General features: G+C 41.9%; 1 pseudogene; it reads right to left on the bottom strand.

Moving 5' to 3' along the window:
• Nucleotides 1-5,479: 5,479 nt before the first annotated feature.
• LOC121819878 (protein Churchill-like) lies at nucleotides 5,480-5,819 on the bottom strand (annotated as a pseudogene).
• Between the last annotated feature and the right edge of the window lie 1,375 nt (nucleotides 5,820-7,194).

Raw genomic sequence — 7,194 nt, forward strand, 5'->3', positions numbered from 1 at the left:
CAGGGAAGCCTGGCTCCCTAAAATATCACTAAGACAACCTGCTGATAAGACAAGCTAAGCTTATACCTACCTTGGTTAGAAAGAGCACAGAGTCTGAGCATCTCAGAAGGGGGAGGGAAAAGTGGGAATATTTGATGAGACCCTGAGTCAGTTTAAGGCAAGTCTTTCAATGGCAGCCTAAGGCTGGGATCCAAAGCAAGCCAAAATGACCAAATTGACCCCTATTTCCTAAGCACCTGAATCTCAAACTTTTCCAATCCAGAGGGAAAAGTTTGTCTAACAAAAAGCAGCAGCAGAGGAGTGCCGAGAGACAGAACAAAAAAGTTGGGTTCTTCCACAATGCCAAGAGACTCACTCCTTCCATGGGCTAGAGGAACAATCTAGACCAGCTTACTTCACCAGCTGTCAGAAGAGAATGCGCACATAATGGCAAAGAGTCCACCAAAGATCTGGTAGGAATCACAGTGCTGGCTACCTGGGGGAGAAAGTATTGCCTGGGAAGGAGAACTAGGAAACCACCAGAGTCACAGACATATTTCTATTTTGATGTGGGTAGTCATTGCATGTGGATATATATAGGCAAAAATTCTTCCAACTGTTCACTTAAGATTTGTGCATTTCATTACATGTAGAATATACCTCAAGAAAAAAGGGGGAGGACTTTTTTTTTTAAAAAGGAGACACATAGCCAAATTTTTTTCCAATAAGAAAAACTTCCAGACTTTCTTTAATTCTCTTGATTTCTGGAAATGATAGATCCCAAAGAAAGAATTAAGGGGCAGTCAAAAAAGAAGACCATGATCACAGAGCAGGATAGTTTCCATTTCCCTTCAAACTCATGGCAAAGCAACTGGAAGAGAGACAAATAAATAATGCCCTCACCCCATCACGACTTAGTTCTCATGAAAGAGTGCATCCCCAAAGTCATCACCTGTATGTACACTGTGACTTCAAAGCCCTTTCATGAAAACAATGAGGGCTGCATCCCAGAGAAACCTGGCCATATAGAGATGATGAGTCCAAACTGCTGTCCAACCCTTGAGTAACCTTCTCTGGAGGCAGTTTCACAAGTATAGTTCAGTGCAACTAATGTACAGATATATTCTTAGGGATGTGCCAAATGATTTTCATTTTTAGTTATTTTTGCTTTTACTTCTTGGCCACAAAGTGGCATGTGAGATCTTAGTTCCCTGACCAGGGAGTGAATTGGTGCCCCCAGCAGTGGAAGCATGGAGTCTTAACTGCTGGGCCACCAGGGAAGTCACAAATGACTTTCTCTTTAAAGGGGCTGCTACATTATTCAAATTGGGGAAATAATGCCTCTGAGGGCCTTAGTTAGGATCAACAAAAAGAACACAAGAAAAAAACGTTATTTGATCCTTTAAAATATTAAAATATTCTTATACCCCCACTCCTCAGTATTTTCTTCTCTAATTTCCCATTTGCCTCCCCACACACAAACTACCACCACATTCAGACAACCAGATTGTTCCACCTCCTGAACTAGAGGAGGGGATGTGTCAACAAATTAAAAAATTTTATTCTTAAAAGATTTAATTTTTAATTTAAAATTTGGAATTTTAAAACAGGCAGTTTGGAGACCAACAAAGAACCATGATAGATACAATATAAATGGGAAACTACCTGATACATAAGAGAAAAATATCCCATCCTCACTCTACTCCCTGTCACTCTCCAACCTCTAAAGTAAAAAGGAGTCCTCAGGCTAAAAGAAGACTCCGCATTTTATTGCAGTGGAAACACAGAAGTGGTAACAGAGCATCTAAAGGGTCCCAGAAAGAGGAAGCTTGCCCTCGAGCTCTTGGGTTGAGTTCTAGGAAGGATTCAAAACCTCTATATGGGCTGGTTGTCTCTGGGAGGAAAGGAAACCAGCTCCCATTGTTTAGGCAAAGCCTGTGGAAATGACATAGCCTTGGAGGAAAAGTTGTTACACGGCATGCCTACCCAGATGGCATTGGAGGCAATGCCTTAGGCTTCCCCATGCCCCAACACAGACAGGATGATTTGCATGGCTCCTCAGAGAAGCACAAAGAGAGTGATAAAAGTGGAGGGCTCATGGATGGGAATTAGGTACAACTAGGCAATTACATAGACCTTCATTTAAAGACCAGATAGGATGACTGTTCCAATGGATGCCAGACAACATCAAGGACAACACTGACCTCCTGCCTTCTCCTCAATATGCAGCCATGACCACTGCTAGCCCACAGGGACTTTTGTGCAGCTTAGGAAAAATACCTGTAAAATGTATACTGCTTAGTGAAAGGAGCGGTTAGCTTTCAGCTGACTTTTCTCTCTACCTACTCCAACCCCCAAGCCATGGTACTTAGAAATAGAACTCAGATGGTCTAACTCTTATACCTGAGCCACATCAACTCCAAACCTGCCTGAACAGTTAAGACTAACCTATCTCAGGAAATTTATCTAAAACTTCACGCAAATTAAATCTATCCCAATAAACAATCATGGTATTAAAAAAATTATAATTAAGAAAATTCAAACTTATACAACCAAAGATATAAAGGAGAAACCACAACGCAAAGGTAGAAGGTACAGAGACATAGTCAAGACCCATAACCCTAAATGGGCAACTCACAAATGGGAGTTGCAAATTAGAGTTGCAGAGCTTCTCCCCAAGGAGCAAGGGGTCTGAGTCCCGCACTGAGGTCTCCAGCCCAAGGGTCCGGTACAAGAAAAATAAGCCCCCAGAATATTTGGCTTTGAAAAGCAGCAGGGCTTACTTTCCAGAGGGTCAGAGAGCTGTGGGAAATAGAGACCCCATTCGTAAAGGACACCTACAAAATCCCACACACTCCAGGACCCAGGGCAGAAGCAGTAATTTGAAAGGAGCCTGGGTCAGACCCACTTGCTGATGTTGGAGAGTCTCCCGAAGAGGCAGAGGCAATTGGAGTTCATCCTGGAGACATAAACACTTGTGCCAGTCATTCTGGGGAGCTTGATCTACTCTGAGGACACTGGTTTAGGCAATTTGGACTGTTCCCTTTAGCTTTACTAGCGCCTGGGGCTCAGGACCCAGGCCTGCCCACCAGCCTGTGGCACCAGTACTGGGATGCCAGAACAGCCTGATACAGGCATAAAAACAGACACAAAGCTCAATGGAACAGAATAGAGGGCCCAGAAATGAACCCCTCTTATATGGGCAATTAATCAATGACAAAGGAGCTAGGAATATAAAATGGAGAAAAAACAAATAAACAAATAGATTCTTTGATAAATGGTCTTAGAAAACTGGACAATTACATGTGGAAGAGTCAAAGTGGACTTTTCTGTTGGGCTTCCTTGGTGGCTCAGCGGTCAAGAATCCAACTGCTAATGCAAGAGATGCAGGTTTGATTCCAGGGCCAGGAAGATTCCCTGAAGGAGAAAATGGCAACTCACTTCTGTATCTTGCCAGGAAAATCCCCTGGACAGAGCAGCCCGACAGGCTACAGCCCATAGAGTTGCAGTCAGACACGAATGAGCAACTGAACACATTCTATCACACCATGAACAAAAATAAACTCAAAATAGATTAAAGACTTCACTTAAGATCTCTGAAACTATGAACCCTCTGGAAAATAAATAGTGAAGTTAAATAGTTAAGTTCTCTGCCATCAGTCTTAGCAATGGTTTTTTGGCTATGTCTCCTCAGGCAAGGAAAACAAAACAAAGACAAAGAAATGGGACAACATCAAACTAAAAGGCTTTTGCGTAGCAAAGGAAACTATCAAGCAAAACAAAAAGGTCACCTACTGAATGGGAGACGATGTTTGCAAATGATATATCCAACAAGACCCAAAATATTTGAAGAACTCATACAACACAACACCAAAAAAAAAAAAAAAAAAAAAAAAGAATGATCTGCTTAAAAATCAGTAGGAGGATTTAAATAGACATTTCTCCAAAGAACACAGACAGATAGCTACCAGGTACTGAGAAGGTGCTCAGCTTCACTGATCATTGGGGAAATGCAAACCAAAACCACCTGTCATAATGGCTGTCATCAAAAAGACAACAAAGAAGAAATTTTGGTAAGGATAAGGGGAAAAAAAAAGTCCTCCTACACTGTCAGTGGGAATATAAATTGGTGCAGCCCTTGTGAAAAACCATGAGGAGGTTTCTCAAAAATCTAAAACTTGAACTACCACATGACCCAGAAATTTCACTCCTGGGTATACATATGAAAAAAATAAAAGCATTATTAGTAAAAGATACATGTACCCCAATGTTCATAGCAGCATTATTTACCATTGCTTAGATATGGAAGCAAATTTAGTGTCCATCAACAGATGCATGGACAAAGAAGAAGTGGTATGTATATTAACATGGAATACTACTCAGTCATAAGAGAGAAAGTTTGCCATTTACAGCAACATGGATGGACTTGGAGGGGATGACACCACCCTTATGGCAGAAAGTGGAGAGGAACTAAAAAGTCTCTTGATGAAAGTGAAAGAGGAGAGTCAAAAAGGTGGCATAAACTCAACATTCAGAAAACTAAAATCATGGCATCTGGTCCCATCACTTCATGGGAAATAGATGGGGAAACAGTGGAAACAGTGGCTGACTTTATTTTCTTGGGCTCCAAAATCACTGCAGATGGTGACTGCAGCCATGAAATTAAAAGACACTTACTCCTTGGAAGGAAAGTTATGACCAAACTAGACAGCATATTGAAAAGCAGAGACATTACTTTGCCAACAAAGGTCCGTCTAGTCAAGGCTATGGTTTTTCCAGTAGTCATGTATGGATGTGAGAGTTGGACTGTGAAGAAAGCTGAGTGCCAAAGAACTGATGCTTTTGTTTTGTGTTTTTTGGGGGGTTATAATCCAATACTACTTTATTTTGTTGCTCAGATTGTTCCAGCCTTGGTCACTGGGAGGTTCTTTGGGGGGTTCTTCTGTCCTTTTGACATACTCCCAGTCATTGTGATTTCCCTTCAAGCTCTTCCTTTTTTTGTGGCTCAAGATACTCCAAACTCATCTTGTATATTTACTGCCCTGGTCCTAGACTCAGTCACTTATCCAAGGAGCCCTAGATTCCTTTTGTTGGAACCAAGATCTGGGCACTAGATGTGCTTTCCATCCTAGTTATTTTTCAGCCATATAACAGCTAACAAAGATGCCTCATTCTGGCTGCAATGATATGCACTGGGAACTTTAGCAGAAGAGCTCAGCAATTTCCTAAATTACTTTTTTTTGTGGGGGCAGTGGGGCCTGCACTATACAGCTTGTGGGGTCTTAGTTTCCCAGCCAGGGACCGATCCCTGGCCACAGCAGTGAAAGTGCCATGTCCTAACAACTGGACTGCCAGGGAACTCTTTTTCTTCAAAGAACAGGTGAGTCTAAGCAGTAAAAAATAATATGCAAATAATTTCCATTGTAAACTAAGCAAATCACCAGGCTTGCTCTATTGTAAACCAACACAACACTATTATTACAGAACTGCAGAAGGATCCTTAGAATAACAGAGTCATTTGTCAGGGGTCATCCGGGAGAATGCTGATAGTATCTTCAGCTTTACCACATAACAGACACAGCATGGTATATTCCTGAAATTCATCCATGATACTGAACATATACTCATGCCTGGCTATTACGTGATGACAATTCTTACAAAGATGATCATAGGTAACTATTTCTTCTCCGTCTTCCTCTTTCAAAGATTTGTTTGTGATCAGCATAAAATCTCACTTACTGCACACCGCACAGCCTGTAAAGTTCAGCAAGAAAGATCCATTTTCCAGGCAGATGTTACCCCTGTTGGGATATTCCTTCTCCACACAGTCCACACACATCGCGATGCCATTAACAGCGAAGATCCTTTGGTGCTTCCCAGAATTGATGCTTTTGAACTGTGGTGTTGGAGAAGGCTCTTGAGAGTCCCTTGGACTGCAAGGAGATCCAACCAGTCCATCCTAAAGGAGATCAGTCCTGGGTGTTCATTGGAAGGACTGATGCTAAAGCGGAAACTCCAATACTTTGGCCACCTGATGCAAAAAGCCAACTCATTGGAAAAGACCGGATGCTGGGGAAGATTGAGGGCAGATGGAGAAGGGGGCAATGGAGGGTGAGATGATTGGGTGGCATCACTAACTCAACCCACATGAATTTGAGCAAACTCCGGGAGATAGTGGACAGGGAAGCTTGGTGTGCAGCATTCCTGGGGGTACCAAAGAGTTGGACAAGAGTCGAACTTAGAGACTAAACAACAACAAATAGTACTTGTACTGTAAACAAAAAGAACAGAGTATCTCTCATTATCCAATTACACAAAGAGTTAAGTTTCATCCCTTATTGTGACTGTGTGGATCACAATAAACTGTGGAAAATTCTGAAAGAGATGGAAATACCAGACCACAAGATCTGCCTCTTGAGAAACCTGTATGCAGGTCAGGAAGCAACAGTTAGAACTGGACATGGAACAGACTGATTCCAAATAGGAAAAGGAGTGCATCAAGGCTGTATATTGTCACCCTGCTTATTTAACTTAAATGCAGGGTACATCATGAGAAACACTGGACTGGAAGAAGCACAAGCTGGAATCAAAATTGCTAGGAGAAATATCAATAACCTCCGATATGCAGATGACACCACCCTTATGACAGAAAGTGAAGAAAAACTAAAGAGCATCTTGATGAAAGTGAAAGAGGAGAGTGAAAAAGTTGGCTTAAAGCTTAACATTCAGAAAACGAAGATCATGGTATCCACTCTCATCATTTCATGGCAAATAGATGGGGAAATAGTGGCAGAATTTATTTTTTTGAGCTCCAAAATCACTGCCGATGGTGACTGCAGCCATGAAATTAAAAGACGCTTACTCCTTGGAAGAAAAGCTATGACCAACCTAGACAGCATATTCAAAAGCAGAGATATTACTTTGTCGACAAAGGCCCGTCTTGTCAAGGCAATGGTTTTTCCAGTAGTCATGTATGGATGTGAGAGTTGGACTATGAAGACAGCTGAATGCCGAAGACTGATGCTTTTGAACTGTGGTGTTGAAGAAGACTTTTGAGAGTCCTTTGGAGAGCAAGGAGATTCAACCAGCCCATCCTAAAGGAGATCAGTCCTAGGTGTTCATTGGAAGGACTGATGTTGAAGCTGAAACTCCAATACTTTGGCCAGCTCATGCAAAGAGTTGACTCATTGGAAAAGACTCTGATGCTGGGAGGGT

Source organism: Ovis aries, chromosome 6, assembly GCF_016772045.2.
Source record: "Ovis aries strain OAR_USU_Benz2616 breed Rambouillet chromosome 6, ARS-UI_Ramb_v3.0, whole genome shotgun sequence".
NCBI classification, from domain to species: domain Eukaryota; kingdom Metazoa; phylum Chordata; class Mammalia; order Artiodactyla; family Bovidae; genus Ovis; species Ovis aries.